Below are 23,302 nucleotides of genomic sequence, written 5' to 3'. Positions count from 1 at the left end.
TCCGGGGACCCATTTTTACCAACCGGTCAACCTTTGGGACCCAACCCGGTCGACCTTCTTGACCCATGCCAGCCGACCTGCGCAACCCACCATTTTCTCTTACCTTGTTTGCTGCCGACAAAAATGGAGGAAATGGTTTTGGGTCCCTTTGGCCCTCGTACACGCTCCTCCAATGGAACCTGTTGGATGAAGGTGAAGCCTTCTGATGTCGGAAAGTATGGAGTCTCCATCGGTCCAAAGTTCTGAATTTTTTTCCTGTAAAATTTTATCAAATAAACCCCCCCCCGAACTTGAAAAAAAAAAAATTAAATTTATCAAATAAATGAAAAAAAATCCACTACAGTACTTGTGAAACAAAAAGCTGCAACCGTTTTTAAAAATAGCGGCCGCACTGCGCATGCGTGCCCGATGATCGTCGCCGATCATAGTGCGCGTATGCGCAACGCGGGCGAATTTCTTTTTAACATGCTCGCGGCCGCTTGCAGCCGGCGTTATGAAAAGCCGGCTGCTGCGTGAGGATTTGCGTGATCGGGAGCGTCACGGACAACGGCTCCGCGACCCTCCCGACACCCGCAGGCAACCCACCCGCGGGTCGCTCCCCCGACTTTTAAGAACACTGCATTAGCACATGGTTAGGTAATCCCAGGTCTGTGTGGATGAATATGGTCTGTTCTAGCTCTGCAGTTTGCAAATTGCAGTGTCTGGCTATGTTTACACATTGAGTTTTTAATCCATGCTCATGAGAAGAAAATACCAATATTTCTGAAATAATCTGGAGGCCATGGCAGGGGCGGATCTACTATGAAACTTAAGCTTCAGGGCCCCTAATCCCGGAAGGGCCCCAGAAGCGACTTTAGTCCACATTGCTTAAAAATTTGGGGTCTACTGTATGAGAAGGTATTTTTAAAAAATAATAATATTAATAATATAGTGTAATATAGGGGCAGGTTTAGCACAGGGCTAAGTCGCTGGCTTTGAAAGCAGGCCAAGGCAGGCCAGCAGCACGGTTCAATTCCCGTACCAGCCTCCCCGAACAGGCGACAGAATGTGGCGACTAGGGGCTTTTCACAGTAACTTCATTTGAAACCGACTCGTGACAATAAGCAATTTTCATTTTCATTTCATTTCCTCGCCTGTTGGCCAAATTGAAGAGCAGTCTTGGAACAAAGACAATAAGCGATTTTCCTTTCATTATTCAATACAAAATAATAGTTAAAAAAAAAATTAAAAGCTTATTAAAGTATGTAGGCTGGCCGTAAATGAAAAAACGTTCAAATTATGGATGTTTCATTCTAAATATATTTAATAGAAAATAATTATAAATAATTTAAAACACTATTAACATTTATAACAGAAAAACAAACAGTAGATGACGTGTCATAACAAAAAAGGGGAGCCGTTGAAAAGGCAATCACAATCCTAACGTGAATTTTCAACGTGATAGCACTCGTGATAGTGATCTAGACAAGAATTCTTTTCAATAAAGTGTTCATAAGGATACAATATTTAATTACCCCTACTCAAAAATAAATGTTATATTTAGAAAAGTAAGGTAAGTAATAAAGGTGAAATGGTGTTAGATTAGCCTAAGCCTATTGTTTTTATGAAGAGGTGAACGGAAGGTACGCACAGCCTAGGCTAATACTATATTACAAGTATTTATGAAAAAGTAATAAAAGGGTGAATTTGTGTTAAATTACAGGTGTTTATTATGAAAAGTGTTCAAATAATGTTAAAATTGTGTTACATTACCTTAGCCTATGAGTTTTGGTGGCCTCGTCTTGCCTAACTTAGTCTAGGCTAGCTTGAACATAACTAGCTTATTTATTATAAATCTTTAAAAAATGGCACTTTACTTTCGGAGAAGGGATTTAAAAAAAAAAAACCTCTCTCATAAAGTCGACCTAAAATTTTTTCCTTTCAAAGCATGCGGCAATAGTCGCACGACTCAAATTGATTAATTTTTTGTTGTATATATTTCAACAATCCCAAAGTTTGAGAGTCAGTAGCACAGATGTTGTGAAGGTGGAGTGTCATGGTAAGTTGGCTGTTCTGCTGTGGCTAATGTAATTTTATTCCCTTTTTAACAGAGGTCAAGACCCTAAAGGAATAACAATGAGTTCACGAAAGTACTTAAGTGGATACCAAAAACGCAAACTCAATGAAAAGCGATCTGACAAAATTTCTAAATGTCAAAAACTAACAAATTATTTTGCAATATCAAGTTTGTCAACACCTACAGTTGAAACAAGCCAAGCAAACACCATTGAAGCCAGTGATAGTGCACAAACAGTGCACAAACCGTGGGAGCTCTTTCTAGCAATATTCAACCCACTGTTGCCGCTTGTGATGCAGATGACGATTACAGTGGTGAACATGAAAGTACTGCGCAACAAGCAGAGACTGAGCAGAAACATGAAACAGGAAGCAAATTCAGAAAAGCAGAATACAGTGACCTCGAAAACTGGCCCATAACAGTTGATAATGATTTCATACATAGTTGTTTAATGCAAGACATGGGTTTTTTTTCAAAATAAAAAACAGATGATGTATATACCGAATCAAGCAGGGTTTACAAGGAGCAAAACTGAAGCTTCTCAAACAAATATTTTGAAAAAAGATTGAAAAATGGCCAGACTGTGATGAGATCCTGGTTAGTTTACTCAAAGAGCAAAGGCTGTATATACGATTTTGTTTGCAAACTATTTTCTAAATGCCAAACATCACTTACAACAGGTGGGTTTTCTGACTGGATGAATGTACTCAGAACTCTGGAGAATCATGAAGACAGCATGGAACACAAGAGGGTGATGTTGTGTTGGATAACAAGAAAGTCAAATAAAAATACTGTGGATCAGCAACTTGAAGAACAGATGAGAAAAACTATACAGTACTATTTTGCTGTACTGAAAAGAGTTGTAGCTGTTAAAGTTTTTCAGTGAAAGAGGTTTGGCATTTAGAGGTCATGAGGAGAAGTGGGGCTCACCAAGTAATGGAAACTTCATGGGGGCGATTGAACTTATTGCAGAATTCGACCCATTTGTACATGAACATCGAGAAATGTAAAAATGAAAAAGTAAATGCTACTTATCCAAACCAGTGTATGAAGAATTGATAGAAATCATGGGAAAACATGTGCAAGATGAAATTATGAATCAAATCAACAACCTAGACACCAAATACTACTCTATTATTGTTGACTCTATGCCTGACCTGACACATGTTGACCAGCTGGTAATTGTGGTTCGATACTGCTAGAATGGAAAACCCTGCGAGAGATTTTTAACATTTTTACCGATAGAAAACCATTCATCCACGACCTTGTTCAACAAAATACAACAACTCCTGGGTGAACATCAGCTTTCACTTCAAAATATCCGTGGTCAGTCCTACGATAATGCATCGAACATGAAGGGCTCGGAGAAAGGGCTGCAAGCACTCTTTAAAAACATTAACAGGTACGCAGACTATGTACTATGTGCAGCCCATTCACTTAACCTTGTTGGAGAAAAGGCAGTGTCTACTGTGCCTGAAGTTGTTGACTATTTTGGCATTTTGCAGGAGCTGTATGTTTTCTTTTCTGGATCTCCACGAAGATGGGGGATTTTAAACACACAGGGCAATCTACATTTTTCTCTAAAGAGCTTAAGTGTAACTAAATGGTCTGCACACTATGAAGCAGTCCGGGCAATTAAAAATGGATATATGGGTATTTTACAAACTCTCAAACATATTTTTGAAGACTCAGAAGAGAAGCCTGAATGTAAATGAGATGCAAAGAATTTATACCACAAGTTGGTAAAGCTGGAATATGCTATTTTATCAGTCGTCTGGGAAGAAGTGCTGGGGCGTTTCAACAAAACAAGTAAGAAACACCAAACCCCTGGTTTTGATGTATTTGAAAGTTATCTTCTGCTTTCATCTTTACTTTTGTTTGTTAAAGAACTCAGAGAAAATTCAGCCGATAGGTACACGATGAATCAGAAGCAAAAGGTTTGTGTAAAGATATCACCTCAAGTTATTCTGATGCTTCCAAACGCATTGTTACAAGGACATTTTCAGATGGAAGAAGTGGTATTGCTTCTTTGAGAGGAGCTGACAAATTTAGGATAGAAGTTCTAGATGACTGCTTGATAATCCAGTTACGCAAGAGGATTGACCTATATGAGCAGATTGCGAAAAGGTTCAAGTTCCTCTCACAATTGGTGAACAATTCTGAATTGATGAGGACAGTATTAAACTTCTCATATCACATTACAAAGATGATATGGACCACAAATTAGTAAACGAGTGTTATCAGTTCAAAGAATATTTGCACCTTAGGAAATCCCAGAACACAGAAGAAAACACGCCAACTAAAATGCAATGCGCAGAAGTTCTTCAGCTTATTTGTGAGCAACACCTAATTGAAGTGTTACCCAATATTACTGTTGCACTTAAGCTGTACTTGGCAATGCCAATAACGAGCTGTGAAGCAGAAAGGAATTTTTCAAAGCTATCCTTTATAAAGAACATTCGGCCTACCATGACTGAAGAGCGATATTTCTTTATGCATATTGTCTCTAGAAAATGACACTGCAAGGAAGCTCTCATATGACAAAACTGTATGTGAATATGTTGCTAGAAAAAACAGGAAAAAAAGAGTATTTTGTAAAATGTGCTTCATGTAGTATGTATTCTCATAGGTGTCTAAAATAAAAGATTACATTGACTGTGGTCTTTTCTATGTTTTATTTCATCATTCTATGATGCATCATGCATGTATATAACATTTCCCTAATTTTCATCCCCCCCATAACTTGAAAACTGTAAGGCATAGGAAATTTTTATTCACACCAGTGACTTTGACATGAGATAATCCAGTACAGCAATTTTTATCAAAATCTGAGATGTAGTGGTTAAATTTTTAAAAATTTGTGATCTGTCGTGGAACAACCCCATTGAAGAAGATAACAGTGGTTACCCAGAGCTCGTTGCTGGTTGTGAAGGGGCCCCCATAACAGTTCAAGCTTCAGGGCCCCAAAAATGTAGGTACGCCACTGGGCCATGGGTCACCTGACCACAAAGGATATACATGTAAATAAAAAGAAAACCCTGGGAACAGGAAGGAGATCAATGAAACAAGTAAGATTTAAAGAGGAATTGACAAGGAAAGCGAAAGGAAGGCAGATGTGGGATATTTGCCAATCAAAAGGTTAGGTTTAACAGATTGACCAACAATTGCAAAAACTGACTGATCAACAAGCTGAAATAAAAAATATCCACAAGGGGGGAGGATTTACTTTGGGCGACCAGACAGCATTACACTTTTCAGTGAATCACAACATTGATTGAACAACCCAGGTTATCACTGGACCTTTACAGCAAAGCAGTGATTTCAAACTAAAGCCCAGAATCAAGAGAGACAGAGGTTCTATATTTCAGAGCATATGCTAATAAGAGCCAATGACATGCAAATAATGGATTGATTAAAGTATCATAGAGTATATACAGCACAGAAGGTGGCTATTTGGCCCATCCAGCTCCTGCTGATACACTGCAATATTTAGCAAGTTCATCCCTATGGGCATTTTCCCATGGTCATACAGTTTTTTCTAAAACCTTCAGGTGCTTATCCATTCGCCTTTTGAAAGACACAACTGAATCTGCCTTCAACAAATTTTCAGGCAAATTCCAGATCCTAACCATGGGATTAGTAAAAAGGTTTTTCCCCATATCGTCTTTGGTTCTTTTTCCCCAATGATTTTAAATGTGTCATTTTGTTCTTGACCCTTCTGCCAATGGTACCTTTCTCACTATCTACTCAGTCCAGGCATTTCATGATTTTGAACAGCTCTATCAAATGTTCTCTCACTCTTCTCAGAGAACAACCCCCCCAATCTATCCATGTAACTTAAATATATTTTCCTTGGAGCCAAATCATAAACCTTTTCTGCATCCTCTCTAATGTCTTCATATCATTCCTAAAATGTGGTGCCTAGAATTAGACACAATACTCCAGTTGAAGTCCAAACAGTGTTTTATAAATGTTCATCAGAGCTTTCTTGCTTCTTAGATTTATAAAACCAAAGATCCTGAATGGCTTTTTAATCACTTTCTCAACCACACTTGCAACCTTAAAAAAGATTTGTGTACATATACCCTTATTTTGTTGCAGAATTGTATATGGTTTATTTTATGTCATCTTGTTTTTTCTACAAAAATGTATTAATTCATATTTATTTGCATTAATTTTCATCTGCTGCACATTTGCCCATTCTCTGGCCTATGTCCTCCAGAGGTTTATTGTCATCCTCCGCTTATTTCACTATACTTCCAAGGTTTATGTCACCTGCAAATTTCAAAATTGTACCCTGTACACCTAAATCCAAATCAGTAATGTATTTTAAGAAAATCTGTAACCGACTACCAACTCCTGGGGAACCCCACTGTATACTTTCCACCAGTCTGGAAAACAACCATTTGCTTTTACTCTCTATTTCCAGTCACTCAGTTGACTTTTCTTCCATGCTTTGATAATAATATTAATCTTTATTTGTGTCAAAAGTAGTCTTACATTAACACTGCAATGAAGTTACTGTATATATACACACACACACACACATATACAGAAGAGAAGGGCACACCCAAACATACAAAAGAAAAGAAAATAGTAAAAAAAAAAATAGGATAACTGGGAGGGTATTGTGTACCAGCTCAACAGCAGCAACTTGGTACATCTTGCAAAATTATTTACAACACATAAATAGGCGACTGTTTGCGGGAGGTGGGGGGGGGGGGCTGTGGAGACCGGGGAGGTAAATGTACATTCGGGTGCCGGAGAGACAATTACAGTGGGCAATACTCGAATGGGTTTGGTGTTGTTGTCGCTTGCTTCTCCCGCTCGGATCTCTATGCTGTCTCGCGCTCACCGCCGCATCTGCTGTTCCTCCAGTCTTTCGTCTTCATTCTCCTCGTTCCCTACTCCTGGAGATGCCATGTTCATTATTGTATCCCGTGCCTTCCTTCCGGCTCTCATTTCCCTGCCTCCCCCCCCGCCTCAGTGGTTCTCATCTCTTGTTCCCTGTCTCTTCCCTCTCCCCTCCCCCTCCCATGGTTCGCCTTTCTTTCCTTGTAGGATTAACTGTTCCCCCCCCTCCCCTCCCGGTCTATCTCTCCTTTTCATGCTTTGGCTACTTTCCCCCGATTCTTGGCTACCTGGCTATTCTTCCTCTGGTTTGTTGGCCACAAACAGGTCCCGGAACCATTGCGTGAATGGCTCCCACGATCTGTGGAAGCCGTCGCCTGACACTCAGATGGCGAATTTGATTTTCTCCATTTGGAGCGATTCCGAGAGGTCGGACAGCCAGTCTGTAGCTTTGGGTGGAGCTGCTGACCGCCAGCCGAACAGGATTCTATGGAGAGTGATCAGGGAGGCAAAGGCGAGGGCGTCCGCCCTCCTCTCCATGAATAGATCTGGCTGGTCCGAAACCCCGAAGACCGCCACTTTCGGACATGGCTCCACCCTCATCCCCACCACTTTGGACATTGCCTCGAAGAAGGCTGTGCCTCGAAGAAGGCTGTCCAGTACCCTGCAAGTCTGGGGCAAGACCAGGCCATATGGGCATGGTTGGCCAGGCCTCCTTGGCACCGTTCACATCTATCCTCCACCTCCGGGAGGAACCTACTCAGATGGGCTCTTGTTAAGTGGGCTCTATGTACCACTTTTAGCTGCGTCAGGCTGAGCCTTGCGCACATGGAGGTGGAGTTGACCCTATGCAGTGCTTCGCTCCAGAGTTCCCACCCTATTTCAATCCCCAGGTCCACCTCCCATTTCTTTCTTGTTGCGTCCAGTACGGGTGTCGGCCCTTTCTATCAGTCGGTCATACATGTCACTACAGTTTCCTTTGCTGTTTGGGTAAACTGAGGAAGAATTCAGATTGTCCAAATCACCTAACCAGCACGTCTTTCTGGACTTGTGGGAGGAAACCAGAGCACCTGGAGTACATCCATGCAGACACGGGGAGAACATGTAGATTCCACACAGACAGTGACCCAAGCCAGGAATCAAACCTGGTACTGTGAAGCAACAGTGCCAACCACTGTGCTACCATGCCACCCTATCCACGGGTTTCAAATTTGCTGACACATCTATTATGTTGTAAATAATCAAAAATACTGTATTAGATGGTTTGGTTTAGGGATGGTTTCTTAAACTTCGGGCAAAATAGAGAAATGAATGGGGTCATGTGGCATGTTCCAAATTCTGCTACACAATTAGCATCAATGGCTTGGTTGTTAAAGATTAAGAGGGGCCCAGGTTGCCCTTTGGAAAGAGGCAAGATATTCATACCTCTAAACAATGACCAGAGCAGCTCTTCTAACAATGGATAGACTGTTAGTTTCCAAGTCTCAGGGAGATGTTTGAAATTTTAGATTTTCTAAATGCCCTTCTCTAAACGGTTTATTTAATTTCAAGTTGAAATCAAATTGAGAGTCCAGAGAATAGTCAATTAACATTTCTACCCGAGTACCAGGGCCACGCAGTTCATATCGTCATGGAATGAAGGGGGGGGGGGGGGGGTCCATAGAAAGCCATTGTTGAACGAGGTTGCAGATTCTCTTCAAATAATTATTCAACTTTGCAGACAGGATCAATCTGCAAGTATTGTGCATCAAACAGGAGACCAGTGGGAGCAAGCATTTCAATTTGTGAGACCAAGTGAGAGTTTAAATGAAAATGAAATGAATGAGCTGGAAGATTCCTCTGGCTTTGGTTAGGAGGAGGAATCTACAACATATTCCTAATTGCAGAAGTCAGTTAGCGAAACAGAAGCTATCCAGCTGAGTTCTGGACTCGTCCTGAACATCACTGCTTCAGGATGTGCTGGTCCAAACAGTGGCCACTGTTCCCAGTGGTGCGGCTGGGACTGAAGAGCTGTTGGCCCTTCAAATCGAGACAGCTAACTGCCTGATTAACATTCTATCGGGGGTCCCAAAAAAGGTGAAGTGGGCTTACCATCAGCTTTCCGGCCGATGGATGAAGCCATTGTCACGGCCATCAAATTCAGCATAAAACAAATGTGAATGAGGGTTACATGACCTGGGTGTTGTGTTGGGTGCTCTGGATCCGTGGAACACATACAGGCCACCAACACTTAAAATAGTACAACACTATTTTATTAAGTTAGAAACTGTTGAACATGTTACTTTCACTGTGGGTTAACACGATGTTAGATTAAACTAAAGACCTATGCCTGTCCTAACCAGTCTATGCACTCAGCACATGGTTAAGATCTGTGCTGTAAGATCTGTCCTTCTGAGAGGCTGCATCCCGAATGAGCGGGAACTCTGATGCCCCCTGTCTTTATAGTGAGTGCGCTCTAACGGGTGATTGGCTGCGGTGTTGTGTGTGTTGATTGGTCTTGCTGTGTGTCCATCAGTGTGTGTGTGTCTGCACCATGATATACTGGTGTATATTATAACACCGCGTACTAAATCTGATGAACAGAGCAGGCTTACTCTATTCAAGATTCTTCAGCAATAGTTGCAGTCTAAATAATCCTTACAATGTGTGACCTGCCTTTGGAGAAGTGGCATGGATTGACAATTCAGCCAAATTATTACAGGGTGGCATAAAGACTGATTTTGAATGAGTCTCAGGCCTCCCACTGGGATAAGTATTATTTGCATACTTGTGGATATGCATCCACAAATAGATCACCAAATGTTATTCCTATGTTATTAAACCATGTTTTCTGTCAAAAATGACTTTACGGAGTGGGCTAAAACCACAGGATAAATTTTTGAAAAGACTATTCACAGCTTTTTTAAGTAGGGTAAACAGCAGTTCTTGAAATAGCCAAGCCAAACATTTACATAACTTCACCTTGAAAACTGCAAAGCTATCAGAAAAGAATCATGCTGTCTGTGTGTAGCTCACCAGGATAATCAATTTAAATGTGTGAACAGTCCAATTATCTGCATTACTCTCAGATATTTGGACACAATTTGTTTATTAAAGTGGCTGTGGACCCAGCTATTGAACTCATCGCATTTGACAATGGACCTTGACTGAAAAGATTCCACTGTCCATTCAATCTAATCTCTGCAGCCAATGGACCTGAAAGAAGAGTTCCCCAGTTTGACATGACCATATTATTTGTAGTGATCTGTATATCTGTGTGTATATATAAGGGGTCAATGTAGATGCAATACAACTGAGCAAGCACTAGAGGGAGCACGGGAGAGGTATAAATAGATAGGCCCAGATAGGAAGTTAGAGGGCACTTCACAGGAACGGCAGCTGGGAGCAAACACAGACAGGCAGCTCAGATGTAACATAGTTCAAGCGCTGGAGAAAGAAGGAACTCACAATAAAGCATCTACTTCAACTTTAAGACTACAAGCTTTATTCACAGACAAGGAACAACACATTATTAACTGGCTAATTTGGCAATGGAGGTCATGTGATAACAAGCTAATCCTTTGTGCAAACAAAAACACTATTTCCAGAATCAGAGAGGCCACATGTGGTCAATGGTAAGAACAGAACTCCACCCTTCTGTCGGTCTCCATCATCTGCCCTGACAGGTAAACAGCTGCTGACTTGAGAAAATGATAGAGATCACCCATCAGAACTTTAAATCATCTCTGTGCAAAATCCGTAAAAGTAAATTACTGAACACGAGTTGAAACAATCCAAAGCACCAAATTACAGGATTCATGTTCGATTGAGTATCTTTTGGACACAACAATCTGACGTACACTTTCTCCTTGTAACTGACAAGTGCGAGTGTGCATTAGAGCAGTTAGATTTTACTATATTTACTATCAATGGAAAGGATAATACAAGATTTATTTTTGTTTAAAACGTTCAAGAAAACCCATCAGTAGGGTGGCACAGTGACACAGTGTTAATACTGAATAGAATAGAATAGAACATTACAGCGCAGTACAGGCCCTTCGGCCCCCAATGTTGCGCCGACCTGTGAAACCAATCTAAAGCCCATCTACACTATTCCATTATCATCCATATGTTTATCCAATGACCATTTAAATGCCCGTAATGTTGGCGAGTCCACTACTGTTGCAGGCAGGGCATTCCACACCCCCACTACTCTCTGAGTAAAGAACCTACCTCGGACGTCTGTCTTATATCTATCTCCCCTCAATTTAAAGCTATGTCCCTTCGTGCTAGACATCACCATCCGAGAAAGAAGGCTCTCACTGTCCACCCTATCCAATCCTCTGATCATCTTGTATGCCTCAATTAAGTCACCTCTTAACCTTCTTCTCTTTAACGAAAACAGCCTCAAGTCCCTCAGCCTTTCCTCATAAGATCTTCCCTCCATACCAGGCAACATTCTGGTAAATCTCCTCTGCACCCTTTCCAATGCTTCCACATCCTTCCTATAATGCGGTGACCAGAACTGCACGCAATACTCTAAATGCGGCCGCACCAGAGTTTTGTACAGCTGCATCATGACCTCATGGCTCCTAAACTCAATCCCTCTACCAATAAAAGCTAACACACCGTATGCCTTCTTAACAACCCTATCAACCTGGGTGGCAACTTTCAGGGATCTATGTACATGGACACCGAGATCGCTCTGCTCATCCACACTACCAAGAATCTTACCATTAGCCCAGTACTCTGTATTCCTGTTACTCCTTCCAAAATGAATCACCTCACATTTTTCTGCATTAAACTCCATTTGCCAATTCTCAGCCCAGCTCTGCAGCTTATCCATGTCCCTCTGTAACCTGCAACATCCTTCCACACTGTCCACAACTCCACCAACTTTAGTGTCATCTGCAAATTTACTCGCCCATCCTTCTACGCCCTCCTGCATGCCATTTATAAAAATAACAAACAGCAGTGGCCCCAAAACAGATCCTTGTGGTACACCACTAGTAACTGAACTCCAGGCTGAACATTTCCCATCAACCACCACTTCTTACAGCTAGTCAATTTCTGATCTAAGCTGCTAAATCACCGTCAATCCCATGCCTCCGTATTTTCTGCAATCGCCTACCATGGGGAACCTTATCAAACACTTTACTGAAATCCATATCCATCACATCAACTGTTTTACCCTCGTCCCCTGTTTGGTCACCTTCTCAAAGAACTGAATAAGGTTTGTGAGGCACGACCTACCCTTCACGAAACCGTGTTGACTATCCCTAATCAAATTATTCCTTTCTAGATGATTATAAATCCTATCTCTTATAATCCTTTCCAAGACTTTGCCCACAACAGAAGTAAGGCTCACTGGTCTATAGTTACCAGGGTTGTCTCTACTCCCCTTCTTGAACAAGGGGACAACATTTGCTATCCTCCAGTCTTCTGACACTATTCCAGTAGACAAAGATGACTTAAAGATCAAAGCCAAAGGCTCTGCAATCTCCTCCCTAGCTTCCCAGAGAATCCTAGGATAAATCCCATTCGGCCCAGGGGACTTATCTATTTTCGCACTTTCCAGAATTGCTAATACCTCCTCCTTATGAACCTCAATCCCGTCTAGTCTAGTAGCCTGTATCTCAGTATTCTTCGCAACAACATCGTTTTTTTCCTGTGTGAATACTGACGAAAAATATTCATTTAGCGCCTCTCCTATCTCCTCCGACTCCACGCACAACTTCCCACTACTGTCCTTGACTGGCCCTACTCTTACCCTAGTCATTCTTTTATTCTGACATACATATAGAAAGCTTTAGGGTTTTCCTTGATCCTACCTGCCAAGGACTTCTCATGTCCCCTCCTGGCTCTTCTTATCTCTCTCTTTAAGTCCTTCCTGGCTTACTGTCTTCACGGCGCCAAGGACCCAGGTTCGATCCTGGCCCCAGGTCACTGTCCATGTGGAGTTTGCACATTCTCCCCACATCTGCGGGGTCTCACCCCCACAACCCAAAGATGAGCAGTGTAGCAGGATTGGCCACAATAAATTACCCCTTAATTGAAAAAAAATTATTTGGGTGCTTTAAACTATTTTTAAAAATACTTAAAAAATGAAAACCTGTCAATGCGCGTTCTTTTTGGCCACAGCATTTAAACAATTAAATACTAACTAACCTGACATAGATTCTTTTAAAAACATCTGGTGCCATCAACAAGAAAGGTGGAAAGAGATGGGAGATATTCCACCACTTCTCACCTGGACATAAATGTCAATAACCAGGATATAAAACACTCGACGATGACCATTTACAATGAAAAAAAGTTACATCTCAGAAGGATCCAAAAGCTCAGGAGGCCAAGAAGGTGAATTCAAACGTCAATTTACTTTAAGCCAAAAGAAAAGGCTGCAAAGCGGCCTACAGAACAAAAGGTCCCAACTGGGACTATCAGTCATGCCAGTCCCAATCTGTGCCGGCTTTTATTTAATAAAAAAACATTTTATTAAAGGCATTTAAAATATATACAGAAGCACAAAAATACAAAAGCCAACCGTGGCAACAGAAAACAAACCCCACCCTCCCAGCACCTACCCCAACCATCACCCCCATTCAGCTCGCTACCACCCCAGCAACCACCGCCCTTCTACAACGTTTCCCCACCCCAACAAACAACCCACTCGCTGATGATTCGAGAAGTTGTCGATAAACAGCTTCCTCCTCAGGGTGAACCACTCCTCCTGCCCCCGAGTGGCGAACTTGATCTTTTCCAAATGCAGTAACTCTGCCAAATCACTCACCAATACCCCTGCCTTCAGCGGCTCAGAATCTCGCCTATTTAATAAAATCCATCTTTGGGCTATCAGGGAGGCAAAGGTCAAGACGTTTTCTTGGGCAAAGAGCAGCGGAGAGAGCTGGCACCCTACCTCGTCCCTTGGTGTAACCCAAAATAATGAGCTGACCTTTTTTGTCCGAACACTCACCTCAGTCACCTTATACAGCAGCCGAACCCAACCACAAACCCCTGCGCAAACCTGAACTCACCCAACACCATGAACAGATATGTCCATTTGACCCGATTGAATGCCTTCTCCGCGTCCATCGCCACCACCACTTCCACTTCTAGGCCCTTCAAGGGCATCATAATACTAAGCAGCCTCCGTAAATTTGCCAACAGCTGTCGCCCTTCACAACCCAGACTGATCACTTGCCCATCACCTCAGACATGCAGTCCTCTGTCCGCAGCATCAATAACTCCCTATCTACATTCAGAGATTGGGCGGTTCAATCCACACTCCTCCAGTCTTTGTCCTACTTTAGAATCAGCCATATCGAGGCCTGAGACAACATTATGGGGTGAGCTCCTGCCTCATCTTCGACTCATTGTATATCCCAAATAGCAGGGGCCCCAGCTCCTACCCAAACTTCTTATGAAACTCTATTCTGCATCGACCGCATGCAATCCATCACCTCAGCCGAATTGGGGCCCCAAGACCCTGCATCTTCGCATCCTCAATCCTCGAGAACTCCAACCCATCCAAAAACCACCTCATCTATTTATCCCCCCCCCCTCTGGAGGCTCCGAGTTATACAGCCTCTGATAAAAGGCCTTAATAATCCCAGTCACCCCCTCCGGCTCCGATACCACTGTGCCCCTCTTATCTCACCCTTCCAATCTCCTGCCACCATCTGTTTCCTCAACTGGTAAGCAAGCATCCTGCTTACTTTCTCCCGTACGCATATACTATCCTCTGCCTCTCCTTTAGTAACACCTCCACAAGCACCAACAAATATCGCCGGTCCACCCTCAGAATTCCCTCCACAAACCTCAGCCTCTTAGCCTGCTCCACTCGCTCTCTATGCACCCGAATCAATATAAATTCCCCCCTTTCAGCGCTTCCCAGAACGTGGAGGCAGAAACCTCCCCCATAATTTCAGATGGCTGCCCTCACTATCTCGCAAACCCCCTTGTCCGCCAATACTCCCACATCCAACCTCATGTCATCCGTAAATCCACTCCATGCGGCGCATGGTCAGAGACCACAAACACCACATACTCTGATCCTACCACCCCCGCCAACAACGTCGTGTCTAAAACAAAGAAATCAATCCGGGAGTACACCTGATGCAACCATTAGCAGGTGAAAGGGTGAGAGTGTGTGTCCAGCTCACTGCCAGTCTCAAGGTTCTTATTCACCCTCACTCCCACACCCCAATAGTCACTCTCATCCACTCTCATAGTGTGTGAGGGTATGAGCACCCTGAGAATGGAAAGAAGTTGGTCTCACGCACTCTCACCCTTTCACTTGCTAATGATTGTCTTCATTTATTATTCTGTGATGACTGGAAGACTTAGGAGTATTGGATTCAAAGTATTGGGCAATTAAAGGGCTAAAAGACCATAAGACATAGGAGCTGAATTAGGCCACTCGGCCCATCGAGTCTGCTCCGCCATTCAATCATGGCTGATATTTTCTCATCCCCATTCCCCTGCCTTCTCCCCATAACCCCTGATCCCCTTATTAATCAAGAATCTATCTATCTCTGTCTAAAAGACACAAAGTGATTTGGTCTCCACAGCCTTCTGCAGCAAAGAGTTCCACAGATTCACCACCCTCTGGCTGAAGAAATTCCTCCTCATCTCTGTTTTAAAGGATTGTCCCTTTAGTCTGAGATGGTGTCCTCTGGTTCTAGTTTTTCCCACAAGTGGAAACACCCTCTCCACTTCCACTCTATCCAGGCCTCGCAGTATCCTGTAAGTTTCAATAAGATCCCCCCCCCTCATCCTTTTAAACTCCCAACGAGTTCAGTCCCAGAGTCCTCAACCGTTCCTCATACGACAAGCTCTTCATTCCAGGGATCATTTTTGTGAACCTCCTCTGGACCCTTTCCAAGGCCAGCACATCCTGCTGGGGTTTGAGTGTGTTTTACCGCAATGGTCATGATTTTTTTTTTTTTTTTTTAATTTTGTTTTGCAAGGCCTGGGTGCTTTTAGCAGCCAGAAGGTGAAACTAACAAAGGAACATGTTTTTCAGTCTGGGCTAATGGACTGTGGTTTGACTGTGAAAGTCCCTAGGGAGTTTATGTGCTTTTAAGCCTGCAGAGATAATTTTGTTTTTAGCTTGGGGAGATGAGGTCATTGCTGGGTGGAGCCAAGAATGGCAGAGAGACATTTTGAAATCATTAGTGAGCTAGATTTTCCAGAAGATTTGGTGAGGAATTGAATTCTGATCTGCCTGATGCTAAGTTCACAATTCTCCCACAATAAGATAGATTGAGAGCGGTTTCTTTTCTTGTTGTTTAAGGAGAATTGAGTAATAGTGTTTAAGGTATAATTGTAACTGTACATATTGGATGTGAAGTTAAAAAGTTAATATTGTATTCATAATAAAGTTTTGTTTTAAAAATGCCAAAACGCTTTTTTTTATCCATGCAAGCATTCTGGAATTAATCATTCATTCCACGCAGTCTTACAAATGAACTAAAATATTGGGGTTTCAGTCCCGTATCCTAGCCACTGTTTGGGTCTGGTCTGGGAATGTAATAATTAATTTTTAAAATGATCAACTTGCAACTTTTTTTGCTCAGCAAGTTATTTCTTTTCATACATCAGTTTTTTCTCAAATTCAAAGTTTAATGGCGTGGTAACGGTTATCATTCCAAAATTTGCTCATCGTCCCTCTGAATGTGATAAATATTAAAATGTGTGCTCCCCCCCCCCCTCGCCCACGTGTAAAGGTTGGACAATGTTATGCAAGGCATTCACACTTGTGAGACAATGGCAGCGGAATTTATATTTACAGACAAAGACTGCTAATCTCCAAAGTTCCAGGAAGGGGTTGAGAATGTTGGTTTGCAAATAGTTATGCTATAAATTATCCACTTACTTCCAAGATAAAAGAGAGCTGCCATCTCAAGGGTAGCGAATCAGCAATTCTACCTGGATACAAAGCTCGCGAGATTCAAGTTTCCATGGAGTTGGCAAGGGTTTCCCAGCTATCTCAGAAAACTCAGACACAGGCAGTCTCCAGGATCCTGGAAGGAAGGAGCAGCTAGAGGCCAAAAGTCTCCATGGTTCACCAAGTAGGAATGTGGGTGAGAGCTCATATTTTGATTGAAAAAGACCACATTGGTGAGGATTTGAAATAAGGCTGGAAGATTCACCTAGCTTGTGCTGGAGGGAGAACTGTCAGGAAGAGCCCTTACTGTGTAAGACAGCAGTCTAGGGTTGAATGTTGCCAGTTCCTGGGAAAGGAAAGGAACAGAAGTAAAGCCTTGAGAATCAAGAATCATTTTGGACTGAGTCTGCAAAAATCAAATGATTATTTAAGGGACAGTGTGAATGATAACTGTGATATGGGTTTTTAGTTGTGGCAGAAGCAAAAGGGAAAAACTCACTTAAAGTATAAGTTTCTTACAAAAATAATGTTGAGCCAGTATTGCTTTTAGTCTGTTTGCTACAATTTAAAAAAAAAAAACAGTTAATTAAAATACAATAAGAATTTAAGGCAGATATTGCAGCTTTAGGGGGTGGAAACAGGCAGACACCAGTGTGATCCATGGAAACTACATCTGCAAAAACTGTCTACAGCTCGAGGGACTTTGGCTCAGAGCTGATGAGCTGGAGGCCTGAATATGGACACGACAATGCATCAGGGATGGGGAAAACTTACCTGGACATTTTGTTCCAGAAGGCAGTCACATCTCTTAGGCTGGCATCATCTGATTTTGTCGGTGGGCAGGCATAAGATTGCAATTGAGAGGGAAGTTGATGAACCTCCAACGCCTCAATTATCCAACAGATCCAAGGTTCTTGCAGCTTATATGGTTGAGAACGGGGCTTCAGGGTGGATGAGCGAATTGATGGTGGCTCCACGGTGTAGGAAACAATTCAAGTGGTAGAGGTAATCAGGAATGTCATAGTAACAGGATTGGATTGGATTTGTTTATTGTCACGTGTACCGAGGTACAGTGAAAAGTATATTTCTGCGAGCAGCTCAACAGATCATTAAGTACATGGGAAGAAAAGGGAATAAAAGAAAATACATAATAGGGCAACACAAGGTGCACAATGTAACTACATAAGCATTGGCATCGGATGAAGCATACAGGGTGTAGTGTTAATGAAGTCAGTCCATAAGAGGGTCATTTAGGAGTCTGGTAACAGTGGGGAAGAAGCTGTTTTTGAGTCTGTTCGTGCATGTTCTCAGACTTCTGTATCTCCTGCCCGATGGAAGAAGTTGGAAGAGTGAGTAAGCCGGGTGGGAGGGATCTTTGATTATACTGCCCGGTTTCCCCAGGCAGCGGGAGGTGTAGATGGAATCAATCTATGGGAGGCAGGTTCGTGTGATGGACTGGGCGGTGTTCATGACTCTCTGAAGTTTCTTGCGGTCCTGGGCCGAGCAGTTGCCATACCAGGCTGTGATGCAGCCCGATAGGATGCTTTCTATGGTGCATCTGTCTTGTCAGGGGGACAGACACAGTACTCTGTTGCCAAGAAGCTGAGTCTAGAAGTTGTGTTGTAGGACTATTGGCCGAATTCGGGACGTATGTTTGGGGCTGGAAAGAGACTGGGGCAGTGAAAGTGGGAGGATTCAGTTGTAATGGTCAATGTGAGAACCAATGCCTTCAGACAAAACAAGGAGTGAGGTTTCACTTAAGGATTATGACTAAGGGCTAAATTAAAAGGCAGCACCACAAAGCCATGAGCAAATTAGTGTAGGATTAATTAGATTGGAGAAATGAATGTGTGGCTCACAAATTGGTGAGACAGAAACAGGTTCTGATTTACAGAGCTCTGGAATCAGATCTGGGAAAAATGGGAGGTGTATTGCTGGGACAGTCTTCACTTGAAATGTGTTGGGACTGATGTTCTTGAATGTCATATAACTCCGGCATTTGAAAGGGCTTTAAAGTAAATAACTGGGGTTTGGGGGGGGGGGGGGGGGGGGGGGGGGGGGGGAAAGGAGAGAGAGTAAGGATTAAGTAATGATGGGTGAGGTGGCAAATTAAAGGGAAAGGACACGATAATGATATGGGTGATGATAGCTAGGGTGTGACAGGAAGGCATGGAGCATACAAACTTAGGAGTATAGCAACAGCTAAGGCAAGAGTTGACAAAGTGGTAAACAGGCACAATTAAAGGTTCCGTATCTGAACATACATCTCATGAACAAATACATTTAAAAAATGAAAAGCATACAATTCCGCAAAGGTTAGTGGTAGAATAGAAGATAGGATAAAATATAAAAACTAGCGAAGAATGGATAAAAAAAGAAATTAGAGTACGAGTGCAAGCTAGCTACGAATATAAAAGCAGATAGTAAGAATTCTTACAAGTATTTGAAAAGGAAAAATAATGACTTAAAAGTGAACTTTGGTCCCCGAGAGGATGAGATTAGGGAATTGAGATTGGGAAACAAGGAAATGGTGGAAGCGATGAACAGATATTTTGTGGTGGTCTCCACTGTAGAAGACTCAAATAACATCCCTGGAACACTTGTAAATCAAGAGTTGAAATAGAGGGTGTAACTTAAAACAATTATCGTCACCAGGGAAAGGGTAAGAAACTATTAGATCTGAAGACTGACATGTCCCCACACCTAATGGCCTGCATCCTAATGAAGTGGCTGCTGAGATAGTACATACATTTGTTCTAATTTCCAAAATGCCCTAGACTCTGGAAAGGTCCCATCAGATTGGAAAATTGCAAATATAACTCCTCTAATCATGAAAGGAGATAGAAAGCAAGAAAATACAGGCCAGTTAGTCCAGTATGTGCCATAAGGAAAATGCTAGGAGGACACCTATGTGACGATATAGGAAAATTGGATTATAAATATATTGGGCAATTTAATGGTTAAAAGCCTGGAGTTAGAATGTGTTTGACTCCAATAGTCATGTTTTTCAAAAAAAGAATTCTGTTCTGCAGGGCCTGGGTAGTGATAGCAGCCAGCAGCTGAAATTGACAAAGCAATGTGTGTTTCACTCTGGGCTAATGCAAAATAGTTTGACTGGGGAAATTCCTGGGGAGTTAATGTGCTTTCAGTCCCTGGAAAGTTATTTGTTTTAGCTTGGGGAGATGGTGTCAATGCTGGGTGGAGCCAAGAGAGATTTTTTGGAGAAAGGCTTTTGGAAGTGGAGTCTGATCTGGCACCCCTTGTTTTTTAGACCACAGAAAGGCAGTTTTATTTCCCAGTAGGATAGTTAAAAATAGAATAATACTTTAAAAGCAGAACAGTCTTGACTGAAAACAAGGAAGAGGGAGGCACGGTAGCACATTCTCCCTGCACGTTCTCCCAGTGTCTGCGTGGGTTTCCTCCAGGTGCTCCGGTTTCCTCTCAGACGTCCCGAAAGACATGCTGTTAGGTGAATTGGACATTCTTAATTCTCCTCAGTGGACTCAAATAGGCACTGGAGTGTGGCAATGAGGGGATTTTCACAGTAACTTCATTGCATTGTTAATGTAAGCCTACTTGTGACACTAATAAAGATTATATTATTATTAAAACAACCCAGTTGATGCAACTATTTGAAGATATTCAGCCAGATTCTGAAGGGGTTCCAAGCATAGCCATAATCTATTCTGTAAAGCAAGTATTTCTATAAGACCTGCTGATTCTTAAACTGGATTGAGAGCTATGTTTCTCGTCTTGTTTAATGGAAAATTGAGTTAGGGATAATTAGGGACAAATAGTTAGGGATAATAGATAGCTATTATTTTTTGGGTGTTAAGTTAAAAAGTTTAATCTTGTATTTATAACAAAGTTTTATTTTAGAAATACTAAAGACTTATTTTTTAATGCAATCACTCCTGGAGAAGTGAATCATTCTTTTCTCACAGTCTTACAAATAAACTAAAATATTGAGATTTTGGTCCGGTATCCTAGCCACTGTTGGGGCCTGGTCAGGGATTGCGATACCTAGAAAATCTTAATGCAATCAGCCAGAGTCGAACTTAGTTTTGTGAAAGGGAAATAATGCTTGACTAATTGAATAGAGTGTTTTTGAGGCAGCAACAAAATGGATGAAAAGAGAATGGATCGATGTACTTGGATTTCCAGAAGGCATTTGAGAAGATGCCACATCAAAGGTTACCATACAAAATAAGAGCTTGTGGTGTCAGGGTAACATATTAGCATGGATAGAGGGTAGGTTAAATAACAAAGAGAATATGGATAAATGGGTCATTTTTGGGTTGGCAAGCTGTTACTAATGGTGTGTCACAAAGTTCAGTGTTGGGGGCTCAACTATTTACAATCTTTATCAATGATTTAGATGAAGGGATCAAATGTATAGTTGCTAACCTTGCTGATGACCCACAGATAATTAGGATAGTGAGTTGCAAGGAAGACCTGGGCAGTCTGCAACAGGATAGAGATAGGTTAAGTAATGTGGGAAAATGTGAAGTTGTCCACTATGGCATGAAACCTAGCAAAGCAGTATACTATTTATATGGAGAGAGATTGTAAATTTTTGTGGTACAAATTAATTTAGGTATCCTGTAAATGAGTCACAAAAGATTAGTGTGCAGGTACAGAAATTGACAGGAAGACAAAAGGAATGTTGTCATTTATTGCAAGGGAAATAGAGTAGAAAAGTAGTGATTCTTAGCTGCAGTTGGCGAGAGCACCTTTGGTTCTGGTCTCCTTATTTAAGAAAGGATATAATTACATTCAATCAAAGAAGGGTTCAGTTGATTGATTTGTGGGATGAAGAGGTTATCTTATGAGAAAATGTTGAGCAGAATGCACCTATAGAAGGAGAGTTGATCTTACTGAAAAAAAAACAAGATCTTGAGGGGACTTGACTGGGTGAATGCAGGGAGAATGTTTCCTCTTCCAGGAGACCAGAACTAGGGGGCACATGTTAAAAATAATGGGTCTCCCATTTAAGAGGGAGAGGAGGAGAATTATTTGGTTTCAGAAGGTCAATGATCTGTGAAATTCTCTTCTCCAGAGAGCAGTGAAGTCAGGGTTATTAAATATTTTTAAGATTGAGTTAGACAGATTGTTATACAAGTCTGGTCAGCTCTCACTGGTGGCGAAGAGCCTGGACCAGATGCCATAAATTTTTTAAGCTTTAAGACGGTGTGGAAAGATCAATTTGTTCCAGGAGTTCATAAATTCATAAGTTCATAAGATATAGGAATAGAATTAGGCCATTTGGCCCTTCGTGTTTGCTCCTCCATTCAATCTTAGCCAATATGTTCCTGATCCCTATTCTCCTGCCTTTTCCCCATAACCCCTGATATTCATATTAAATCAAGAAATCCTCTTATTGATCATGAACACCATATTTGTACATGGGGTGCTGTTATCTACAGTGCTACAGAACAAGAACTGGATGATGATATCAGTCAGAATGTTTCTTTCTTAGAACACATGAACTCTGAGCGGGAGTAAGCAATTTAGCCTCTCGAGCCCACTCCACCATTTAATACGATCATGGTTGATCTCATCCTGGCCTTGACTCCACCGTCCTGCCCATTCTCCTTAACCTTTCAACTCATTAGCAATTAAAAATCTGTCTAACGCCTTCTTAAATTTACTCAGTCTCAGCAACCACTGCACTCTGGAGTAACGAATTCCACAGATTCACAAACATCTGGGAAAATTAGTTTCTACTCAAATTGGTTTTAAATTTTCTACCCCTTATTCTAAGACTATGACCTCCCATTCTAGAATGCCCCACAAGAGGAAGCATCCACCCCACGTTATCCCTATCTTTTATACCTCCATTTTATCTCCCCTCACTCTTCTAAATTCTACAGACAGTGTAGGCCTAAACTGTTCAATCTCTCTTCATACGACAAACCCCTCATCTCTGGAATCAACCTAGTGGACCTCCTCTGAACTGCCCCAATACTACTACGTCTTTCTTCAAATAAGGGGACCACAACGGTGCACGATACTGCAGGGGTAGTCGCACCAATGGCATGTATAAGAACTAGGGCTTGTGATTTTATAAACAAACTTCATTAAAACGACAGAAAACAATATTTAAATTTTAAAAACTTCAACCCTAACAACAAACAGATTCTTATTGTTAACACACTCGTTCCCTTTAAACAACAATGTAACAGAACATGCAACAGCAACTCTCATGCCACTTTCACTGGCAGACAAAAGGCAATACTTGCATTTACAAAGCAATTTTTCTTCTGGTAGGGACATTTGTTATGAAGCAATTTTTCTTTTGGTAGGGACATTCATTCTGAACCCTTTCAAAGCCTGCCTTGATGGCAACTTTTATGACCTTCTCGGTCAATTTCCAAAGCCTTTTCTGAACCTGTTCAAAAACAGCATTACTTCTCTCAGCTCCACCCAGCCCCTCACACAAAAGAATAAAGTCATGCTATTGATATTCAACTCACTGCCCATTGGCAGGCAAAGAGGCCAGAGACTCTGTAATGAGCCAAATAGCT

This window comes from Scyliorhinus torazame, chromosome 3 (genome assembly GCF_047496885.1).
Source record: "Scyliorhinus torazame isolate Kashiwa2021f chromosome 3, sScyTor2.1, whole genome shotgun sequence".
Lineage (NCBI taxonomy): Eukaryota > Metazoa > Chordata > Chondrichthyes > Carcharhiniformes > Scyliorhinidae > Scyliorhinus > Scyliorhinus torazame.
Note: the sequence above shows the minus strand (reverse complement) of the source record.